The following is a 12,111-nucleotide window of genomic DNA, read 5'->3' on the forward strand; positions in this document are numbered from 1 at the left end:
CTAAAGATAGAATGACAGGAAATCCTCACATATCAATAATCACCCTAAATGTAAATGGACTGAACTCACCAATAAAAAGGCACAGAGTAGCAGATTGGATCAAACACTAATCCCAACCATATGCTGTCTCCAAGAGACACATCTCAGCTACAAGGACAAGCATAGACTCAAAGTGAAAGGATGGAAATTGACACTCCAAGCAAATGGTACCCAGAGAAAATCAGGTGTAGCCATAATGATATCAGATGAAACAGACTTCAAGGTGAAAAAGATAACAAGAGACAAAGATGGACATTTCATAATGGTGAAGGGACTGTACAACAAGAAGACATAACAGTCATCAATATTTATGCCCCCAATCAGGGAGCACCGAAATATACCAAGCAACTACTAACAGAACTAAAGGGAGAAATTGACCAAAACACAATTATACTAGGGGACTTAAATACATCATTGACAGCTATGGATAGATCATCCAAACAGAAAATAAATAACGAAATAGTAGCCCTAAATGACACATTAGATGAAATGGACATAATTGACATTTATAGAGCACTTCATCCTAAAACATCAGACTATACATTCTTTTCTAGTGTACATGGAACATTCTCAAGGATAGACCATATATTGGGACATAAAATCAGTCTCAACAAATTTAAGAAGATTGAAATCATACCATGCATATTCTCTGATCACAAGGCTTTGAAATTGGATATCAACTGTAAAAAGAAAGCAGGAAAAAACACAAATACATGGAGATTAAACAACATACTTTTAAAGAAGGACTGGGTCAAAGAAGAAATTAGAGGAGAGATCAAAAGATACATAGAAACAAATGACAATGAAAATACATCCTACCAAAATTTTTGGGATGCAGCGAAAGCAGTTTTAAGAGGGAAATTTATCTCATTACAGGCCTATCTCAAGAAACAAGAAAACTCCCAAATAAATAACCTCATGTTACACCTTAAAGAACTAGAAAAAGAAGAACAAGTAAAACCCAAGGTCAGCAGAAGAAAGGAAATAACAAAAATTAGAGCAGAACTAAATGAAATAGAGAACAAAAGACAATAGAAAAAATTAATGGGACAAAGAGCTGGTTCTTTGAAAAGATTAAGAAAATTGACAAACCCTTGGCTAGACTCACGAAGATGAAAGGAGAGAAGACACTGATTAACAAAATCAGAAATAAAAACAGGAAGTTATCACGGACACCACAGAAATATAATGGATCATCCAAGAATACTGTGAAGGATAATATGCCACCAAATTCAATAACCTATAAGAAATGGACAAGTTCTTAGAAACATGTAGCCTTCCAAGGCTGAACCACGAAGAACTAGAAAATCTAAACAGACCAATCACCAGTAACGAAATTGAATCAGTCATCCAAAACCTTCCCAAAAGCAAAAGTCCGGGACCAGATGGCTTCACTAGTGAATTCTACCAAACCTTCAAAGAGGATCTAATACCAATTCTGCACAAACTCTTCCAAAAATTGAAGAAGAGACAGTACTCCCTAACTCATTTTATGAGGCCAACATTACCCTGATACCAAAACCTGGTAAGGACAGCACAAAAAATGAAAACTACAGACCAATATCTCTGATGAATACCGATGCAAAAATCCTAAATAAAATTCTAGCAAATCGAATACAACAATGCATTAAAAGATTATTCATCACGACCAAGTGGGGTTCATCCCGGGGCACAAGGATGGTTCAACATCGCAAATCCATCAATGTGATACATCACATAAACAAAATAAAGGACAAAAATCATATGATTATATCAATTGATGCAGAAAAAGCATTTGACAAGATACAACATCCATTTATGATTAAAACACTTAATAAAATGGGTATAGAAGGAAAATACCTTAACATAATAAAGGCCATATATGACAAGCCCTCTGCTAATCTCATAATTAATGGAGAAAAACTGAAGCCCTTTGCTCTACGTTCAGGAACACGACAGGGATGTCCCCTATCACCTCTGCTTTTCAACATAGTGTTGGAAGTCCTTGCCAGAGCAATCAGGCAAGAGAAAGAAATAAAAGGCATCCAAATTGGGAATGAAGAAGTTAAATTATCACTCTTTGCAGATGACATGATGCTATATATAGAAAACCCTAAAGACTCCACCAAAAAGCTATTAGAAACAATCAACGAATACGGTAAAGTGGCTGGCTACAAAATCAACGTAGAAAAGTCCATTGCTTTCCTATATACTAGCAATGAAATCTCAGAAAAAGAAATACAAAAAACAATTCCTTTTGCAATTGTAGCAAAAAGAATAAAATACCTAGGCATAAACTTAACCAAGGATGTGAAAGACCTATGTGCTATAAAGTATAAGACATATTTGAAAGAAATTGAAGAAAACACAAAGAAATGGAAAGACATTCCGTGTTCATGGATTGGAAGAATCAACATAGTTAAAATGGCCATATTACCCAAAGCAATATACAGATTCAATGCAATCCCCATCAAAATCCCAATGGCATATTTTAAAGAAATAGAACAAAAAATCATCAGATTTGTTTGGAACCACAAAAGACCCCGAATAGCCAAAGCAATCTTAAGAAAAAAGAACAATAATGGAGGTATCACACTTCCTGACTTTGGCTTGTACTACAGGGCTACAATAATCAAAACAGCATGGTATTGGCAGAAAAACAGACACATAGACCAATGGAATAGAATTGAGAACCCAGAAATAAAACCACATAAATATGGACAGATAATTTTTGACAAAGAAGCCAAAACATACAATGGAGCAAAGACAGCCTCTTCAATAAATGGTGCTGGGAGAATTGGATAGCCACGTGCAAAAGAATGAAACTGGACTGCTATTTGTCACCATGTACCAAAGTTAATTCAAAATGGATCAAAGACTTAAGCATAAGACCTGACACAATAAACTGCATAGAAGAAAACATAGGTACTAAACTTATGGACCTTGGGTTCAAAGAGCATTTTATGAACTTGACTCCAAAGGCAATGGAAGTAAAAGCTAAAATAAACGAATGGGACTATATGAAACTTAAAAGCTTCTGCACAGCAAAAGAAACCATTGACAAAATAAAGAGGCCACCAACTGAATGGGAGAAGATTTTTGCAAACAGTGCCTCCGATAAGGGGCTAGTATCCAGAATATACAAGGAACTCATGCAACTCAACAACAAAAAAACAAACAACCCAATTGAAAAATGGGCAGAGGACTTGAAGAGACATTTCTCCAAAGAGGACATACAAATGGCAAATAGACATATGAAAAAATGCTCAACATCACTAATCATCAGAGAAATGCAAATCAAAACCACAATGAGATATCACCTCACCCCAGTCAGAATGGCTATCATCAACAAGACAAATAGTAACAAATGTTGGAGAGGCTGTGGAGAAAAAGGAACCCTCATACACTGTTGGTGGGAATGCAGACTGGTGCAGCCGTTATGGAAGGCAGTGTGGAGGTTCCTCAAAAAATTATGCATAGAATTAACATATGACCCAGCAATCCCTCTCCTGGGTATCTATCCCAAAATCTGAAAACATTTAGAGATAAAGACACGTGTGCTCCAATGTTCATTGCAGCTTTGTTTACGGTGGCCAAGACATGGAAACAACCAAAATGTCCTTCGATAGATGAATGGATAAAGAAGTTGTGGTATATATACACAATGGAATACTATTCGGCGGTAAGAAAAGATGATATAGGAACATTTGTGACAACATGGATGGATCTTGAGAGTGTAATGCTGAGCGAAATAAGTCAGACAGAAAAAGCAGAGAACCATGTGATTTCACTGATATGTGGTATATAAACCAAAAACAACAAAAGAACAAGACAAACAAATGAGGAACAGAAACTCATAGACACAGACAATAGTTTAGTGGTTACCAGAGGGTAATCGGGGTGGGCGGTGGGAGATGAGGGTAAGGGGGATCAAATATATGGTGATGGAAGGAGAATTGTCTCTGGGTGGTGAACACACAAAGGGATTTATAGATGATGTAATACAGAATTGTACATCTGAAATCTATGTAATTTTACTAACAATTGTCACCCCAATAAATTTAATTTAAAAAAAAGAAACATGAATGCAGTGTGCACTTTTTGTATGCAACAGTACATCCAACAGTTGCATATACATAATAACAGTAAAATGCTCACAATGATTAATAGGGGAGTAAATATTGCATTAAAATACTTATGCACGGTTGTGCTGGTGAATAGAAAATCACACCAATGATGATTGGAGTCTTGGGTTATAACATGTGAGAGGCCCTTCAGTTTATTACTGACAGTGGGAGTCATAATCCGATGTTCAGCGAGGGACTGGGCATTATGATCTAGGTGGGTTTGCAAGAGTTGAGGGTTCTGTAATATTCGAGCCAAGGACAAGTGTATATAGGTAGCAGGAGGCTGTAGCCGCCGGGGGATCCAAGTAAGGGATACATCAGCCTCTAGATCGGGAGTTAAGTAGAATACATCACCGTTTCAGTGGAGCAACTCAAGATGCTGCAGACATCCCGAGAAAGGCGAGGGTAATCCCATGGCAGCTAGTTTGGCAGCATTAGAGCTATCAAGGCATGTGTGCTGTGGTTCTATTTTATATAGGACAGAGAAATTAGCTATGGGAAAAATCGTTAGAGTACATAGATTAACAGAGTGAGAAGTTAAACAGGGTTCTATCATTCGAAATAAACCATTACATGCAAAGCCTTTATCTGTGGGTATACAATCTGTAAGCTTATAAGTACTATTATTATTAGGACCTATCTGGGTGCCTTGAATGCATGGTTGCAAAAAATAATTACCCTTGATAATGGGTAGAAAATGAAAAGAGCATAATAGGTTAGTTATTGTGAGTATATAACAAGTTATATTAATGGGTGGAGGTCCAGAGAAAACAAAATGATATGGGTTGTTGTCTCCTATCCATCCGGTGAGGTTTGTGGCTCTTACCGTTCCAATACATTGTTGGTTTTCTTTGTAGGTGTAGTTATCTTGTGTGCGCGGGATAGTTTTATTCCGCCATCTCCAATAGAATGTGATTGGGCTTGTATGACTGAGGAGCTGCACAGGTATGCCAGGGGTCCAAGCTTCAACCAGGAAACAGGTCCAGACTAGGCCGCCATAAATCAGGAGCTAATTTCGTAAAAACAATTGGTTAGGTAGTTGGATACATTTCAGGTTGATCTTGCCCAGGGAACATGACAACTACTACATTGTTGTCTCCTAGGGCTATGACCTCTCCGGCCTTCGGAGGGTAAGTGGTGTGTTTTCTGGCCCAAACTTTGGTACCAGCCACATAATCTGTTGAGCCAAAGCCTCCATATCGTGTGGTGGCATTAGGAGGAGTATCTAACTTCTCCCAAAAGTCAGTGAAGGCACATGGAATGATCAATATTTGAGCAATCCTGGTGCCTGGGAGAAAGTACAAGGTTTCTTTTGAGACATTATGTGGTAAAATCTTTATTTCTCACACATAGTCTGCATCAATGACTCCAGCCATGATTTGGACTCCCTTCTGTGCCAGTCTGGACCTGGCAGCGATCTGACCATAGTAACCCTTAGGAATTTGAATTCCAATTCTGGTGGGGACTGTTTGGCTAGTATTAGGATCTAGCCAAACTTCTTTAACATTATGAAAATCATGCCCTGCAGATGCGGTAGTGCCCATATATGGGGCTTGGGCATTGGGGTGGACTGCCCACCAGTGCAGTGTTGGGAAAGTATGGATCTTTCGTATTTGCAAATTGGGAGTCACCATTCTAGATAAGGGAGTACCTCTTGTACTGAGAGCGTGATTATTGAGTTGTTGTAGGGCTGTAAAAAGATGATCTTTCCACTTGTAATACGAATGGAGCCCAGCAATGGAGCCCATTTTGCGTAATTTTTCTTTTAACAACCCATTCATGCACTCTATTAAGCCAGCTGCTTGTGGATAATAGGGAATATGATAGGTCCACTCAATGTTGTTTTTCTCACAATAGTCAGTAATCTCTTTACCTTTAAAATGGGACCCATTGTCACTTTGAATTTGTAAAGGTGTTCCATAATATAAGGTAAGAATATCAAGAGTCTTAATTGTATTAAGCTGCGTGGCACTCTTGTATGCACAGGCGATCAGAACTCCCGAATAAGTGTCTACACAAGTACAAATATAATGACACCCTTTGGAGGGGGGCAAGGGCCCAATATAATCAATTTGCCAAATTTGAGCTGGAGCCTGCCCCCGTAATAATTCTTCAGTAACTATTTTTGGTAAGGGGCATTTTTCATCCAATTGGCACCTGGGGCATTGTTCCTTAGTGCTCTTTAAATCAGACATAGGAACACTTATCCCTCTGTCCTGTGCATAGCAGCGGAACCAGCGTGTCCTGTCTTTTGGTGGATCCCTCAAGCAAGTGCCAGAGTTTCTTCACTTATAGGGGTGGAACACTCTACTTCAGCAATTGCTGTGAGGCGATCTACATCAGCGTTATACTCACGTTCCACCGAGGTTTTCTTAGTATGTGTATCTACGTGAAACACAGAGAAGTTAGTGGTGTTTGCAATCTCCCAAATTTCTTTCCATATATCAGCACCCCATAAATCCTTGTCATAGATTTTCCAACGGTCCTTTTCCCATCTAGGCATCCAGGTGCTCAGACCTTTGGCCACAGCCCAAGAGTCAGTGAAAATGTGGCACTGTCCATCCTTTTCAAAGTTCATAGCTTGATAAGCGGCTTGTAGCCTAGCAAATTGACTACTTTTCCCTTCTCTACTAGTTTCTAACACCATTTCTGTGACAGGGTTATAGGCTACAGCCTTCCAGTACCGAGTATTGCCGATATATTTGGCAGAGCCATCAGTAAACCAGGCATGCCTCTTTTGTTCGGCAGAAAAGGAATTATATCCATGGTTATATACTACAGGAGATTCAGTTCTTTTAATGGCTATTGGTTGGAAATCATCATTGGTAATTGGGGCCTCAATAACTAACTCATGTAGAGACAATATTCCAGCTGGGCCTGTTTTGGCTCTATTTTGTATATACCATTTCCATTTAATAATACTGGCCTCTTGGGTGTGTCCAATCTTATGGGACACTGGGTCACTCATAATCCACTGCATGATAGGAATTCGGGGCCATAGGGCCACCTCATGTCCCACTGTTAACTGTTCAGTTTTAGTTTAGGTTTAGTGCCCAGTAAGCAGCGAGTAACTTGTTCAAAGGGAGTATAACTCTGTCCAGCCTCTGGTAATTTTCATGCCCAAAACCCTAGAGGGACGCGCTTGGCATCCTGCTTTTGCCATAAGCTCCAGTTAGCATACCCGGCGTCCACAGTAACCATTAATTCTAAGGGTCCCTCTCTTATTGGCCAGAGATCTAAGGCTGCTTGGATTGCAGCTTTTGCTGCATCGAATGCCTTATCCTGCTCAGCTCCCCAGTCAAATTCATATTTTTTCCTAGCAACTCCATACAGAGGTTGTAAAATCTGACCTAAATGAGGAATATGATATCTCCAATAGCCAAACATGGCTATAAATTTTTGAGCCTCCTCCTTATTCTGGGGTGTTGCAAAGTCTAAAATATTCTGCCGGGCTTTCGGAAGGACGGCCCTATGCCCAAAATTCCAATGTATTCCTAAGAACTTGACTTCCTGGGCTAGCCCCTGGATTTTGTTGGGGTTAATTTCTCAACCTTTCTTTTTCAAATGTTCTACAAGTTGTTCTAAAAAATATCTTACAGAATCTTCAGTGGAAGCTTGGATTAGGATATCATCTATATAATGAGTGATTAAAACTGAGGGATGGAGAATGTTGCATTCATCCAAATGTTCAGCAACCAGTCGATGGCAAATGATAGGGCTATGTTTGTAGCCTTGGGGCAACCTAGTAAAGGTAAATTGATGCCCCTGCCAGCTGAAGGCAAACTGTTCCCATTGGGATGGATCAATGGGAATAGTAAAGAAAGCGTTAGCCAGATCAGTAACAGATACCTAGTACCAGGATGAGACTGAATACGCTCAATCAAAGTGATAGTGAACGGTACGACAGCAGTCAGTGGGGGAGTGACTTGCTCAGCTCCCTATAATCTACTGTCATCTCCAAGATCCATCTGACTTCTTTACTGGCCAGATTGGATTGTTCCAAGTTGAAGTACTTGGAATTATTTCATCAGCATTAACATAGTCTTTAATAGTTTGAGTTATTTCACTATGTCCACCCAGGATACAATATTGTTTGTTTGTGATAATCTTTGTGGGCTCAGGAAGATGAATGGGGTCAATGAGTAATTTGCCTACTACAACAGAATGCATTTGCAAAGCTCTTATTGCAAAATGATAAGTTCCATCTTGTAGTTTAAGGGACATTCCCCTTAAAATATCAATGCCAATTATATACTTAGGAATAGGGAACACTACCACCAAATATTCTCAGCGGGGCAAATCACCAATGCTCGTTATCACCTTAATTTGTTTAGCTGGAATTTCATGGCCACCAAGACCTGAAATAGTAATTGGGGTTCCTTTAAATTTGGCTGGGTTCCCATAAATTAAAGAGGCCTCCGCTCCAGTATCTACAAGTGCATTAACCACTGTAGTGGACCCATTTTTCCAATGTAGTGTTATTTGTACATGAGGGCGGTAGTCCCATCGGGATATTTCCTTAATTTGTGGGATACCAGAAGCTTGGCCTCCATCGTATTCAAATTTACACAAATCCTCAAAGGGATAGATTCCAGCACGTGGGGCAGAGGGGGAAGGAACCATATGAGGAATGGATTCAGTCTCTGACTTTTGGACTTCTACCCGGTTGGCTCACTTTACTTTGTCCTTGTACAGCTGCCACATATCTTTAGTAGGAATGCCATCCAATTTGTCCAGGCTCATCCCGGCCTTTAATAAGGCTTGAAACATTTCTTTTCGGGGGACCCGAATTCTACCTCTCCTTTTCTTATGTTTGTACATAAAGCTGCAATGAACATTGGAGCACCGCACAGCAGCTTTCTCAGCTACCGTTTGATAACCATGGGCCTCATCACCTAAAATATAGTTTTGACATTGTAGCATGGCCATCCTGCCTTGTAAATCAGTATTCTCTTTTTCCAGATTACATTTTTCTTCAACTGAGGTATTAACACGTTGACACATGCAACAATAAGCAGTAAGCAGAATCCACCCTCGCCTTGCCACGGCAATTGATTCCCCTCCTTTTTCTATAGGAACAGTCCTCAACACTTCAAGCAACTGAGGGGGTTCGGCAGTCTGTAACTTGCCGTCCAAGTTTTCACTTAAACCATCCCTATTGCCCGTTCCTTAGCCAGCGAAGCAAACTGAGGATCTTCCCATCGGAAACATCACAAGGTACACAAGTCACCTCACTTTTCTTTTTAAACAGGGACATTGTTTCGGTGGTCGTGCATATCCTATTTGTGACGACAATTTGTATCAATAAATATTGATTGCTGTGCACAGACTTAATTTCAAGGCCCAATATGCAAGACACATCACCACAAGCAGGGATGAAGGGGGTAAAGAGTTTTATTACAAAGTGAAAGTAAGTAAGACAAGACAGAGATTAGGGGAATATATCATCATACCACTAACAAGTAAGGAGGCAATTCATCATACCACCAGGGCCCAGTCAATTAGAGTCGCAGAAACAGCCCCGGCCCTTCATCAGCGTGGGCAAAATCCCAGTCAAGTAAAGTCATCAGCACGGGCGGAATACCTTGCCACAGCCAAGGCAGCCCAGGGAACACAACTGAGCCCGCCTCGGTTTTCTGGGGTTTTGAGGACTTCACTAACAATGGTGGCAAGATGCCAATAAGCATACGTGTTAGCAGCACAAGGAACTGGTCTCGGATCTGGCTAGAGCCAGTACCAGTCCTTGGTACAAGATTAGATGTATTGGAGCTCAGCCCACCTGCACCAAGGCGAAGGCCAGGCTCCACATCCTGTAAATATTTTCTTGGTCCTTGGGAGTGTAGGCAATCCTTCCAAGTCCAAGCCTATGCCCCAGTCACTGTGAGAGGTTACATCCCCAAATGTTCCCAGGCAGACCTTCATATATTCTATTCCTTACAGATGGTAACCACTTTGAGCACCTCTTGTAATTGCAGAAGTCAAATGTGACTTGTATTCATCTTTTTTTTAAAAAATTAAAGTTTATTGGGGTGACAAATTTACTAAAGTTACATAGATTTCAGATGTACAATTCTGTATTACATCATCTATAGATCCCACTGTGTGTTCACCACCCAGAGTCAGTTCTCCCTCCATCACCATATATTTGATCCCCTTTACCCTGTGGTAACAACTAAACTATTGTCTGTGTCTGTGAGTTTTGTTTCTCATTTGTTTGTCTTGTTCTTTTGTTGTTTTGATTTATATACCACATATAAATGAAATCATATGATTCTCTGCTTTTTCTGTCTGACCTATTTCACTTATCATTATCTCAAGATACATCCATGTTGTCACAAATGGTCCTATTTCATCTTTTCTTACCGCCGAATAGTATTCCATTGTGTATATATACCACAACTTCTTTATCCATTCATCTATCGAAGGACATTTTGGTTGTTTCCATGTCTTGGCCACCGTAAACAAAGCTGCAATGAACATTGGAGCACAAGTGTCTTTATGTATAAATGTTTTCAGATTTTTTGGGTAGATACCCAGGAGAGGGATTGCTGGGTCATATGGTAATTCTATTCGTAATTTTTTGAGGAACCTCCACACCGCCTTCCACAACAGCTGCACCAGTCTGCATTCCCACCAACAGTATATGAGGGTTGCTTTTTCTCCACAGCCTCTCCAACACTTGTTACTATTTGTCTTGTTGATGATAGCCATTCTCACTGGGGTGAGGTGATATCTCATTGTGGTTTTGATTTGCATTTCTCTGATGATTAGTGATGTTGAGCATTTTTTCATATGTCTGTTTGCCATTTGTATATCCTCTTTGGAGAAATGTCTCTTCAGGTCCTCTGCCCATTTTTCAATCAGGTTGTTTATTTTTTGTTGTTGAGTTGTATGAGTTCCTTGTATATTTTGGCATCAGTGCATAGCTTCCCAAGGGGAGTACTTCAAAGGTGGCCATGGTGATATTCAGCAGTGAGGTGTGTAGCACTTTTTCTAGGATAAGTTGTGAACTTCATTGTCAGACCTTGTACATAGTTATTACCATATTATTGATTATATTCCCTATATTTTATATCCCCATGACTATTTTGTAAATACTAATTTGTATTTCTTAATCCTGTTACCTTTTTCACCCTGCTCCTAACCCTCCTCTCATGTATCACCCCATAGATCTAGTACCTGACACCATACACAATTATTACAATATTATTGACTATGTTCCTCATGCTATACCCTACATCCCCATGACTACTATGTAACAACCAATTAGCATTTCTTTCTTTTTTTAATTAAAGTTTATTGGGGTGACAGTTGTTAGCAAAGTTACATAGATTTCAGGTGTACAATTCTGTATTACATCATCTATAAATCCCATTGTGTGTTCACCACCCAGAGTCAGTTCTCCTTCCATCACCATATATTTGATCCTCTTTACCCTCATCTACTACACCCCTCCCTCTTACCTTCTGGTAACCACTAAACTATTGTCTGTGTCTATGAGTCTTTGTTTCTCATTTGTTTGTCTTGTTCTTTTGTTGTTTTTGATTTATATACCACATATCAATGAAATCATATGATTCTCTGCTTTTTCTGTCTGAATATTAGCCTCTTATCGGAGGCACTGTTTGCAAAAATCCTCTCCCATTAAGTTGGTGGCCTCTTTGTTTTGTCGATGGTTTCTTTTGCTGTGCAGGAGCTTTTAAGTTCGATATAGTCCCATTCATTTATTTTTAACTTTTACTTCCCTTGCCTTGGAGTGAAATTCATAAAATGCTCTTTGAACCCAAGGTCCATAAGTTTAGTACCTATGTTTTCTTCTATGCAGTTTATTGTGTCAGGTCTTATGCTTTAGTCTTTGATCCATTTTGAATTAATTTTGGTACATGGTGACAGATAGCAGTCCAGTTTCATTCTTTTGCACGTGGCTATCCAGTTCTCCCAGCACCATTTATTGAAGAGGCCGTCT

Source organism: Rhinolophus sinicus, linkage group LG04, assembly GCF_036562045.2.
Source record: "Rhinolophus sinicus isolate RSC01 linkage group LG04, ASM3656204v1, whole genome shotgun sequence".
Taxonomy (NCBI): Eukaryota; Metazoa; Chordata; class Mammalia; order Chiroptera; family Rhinolophidae; genus Rhinolophus; species Rhinolophus sinicus.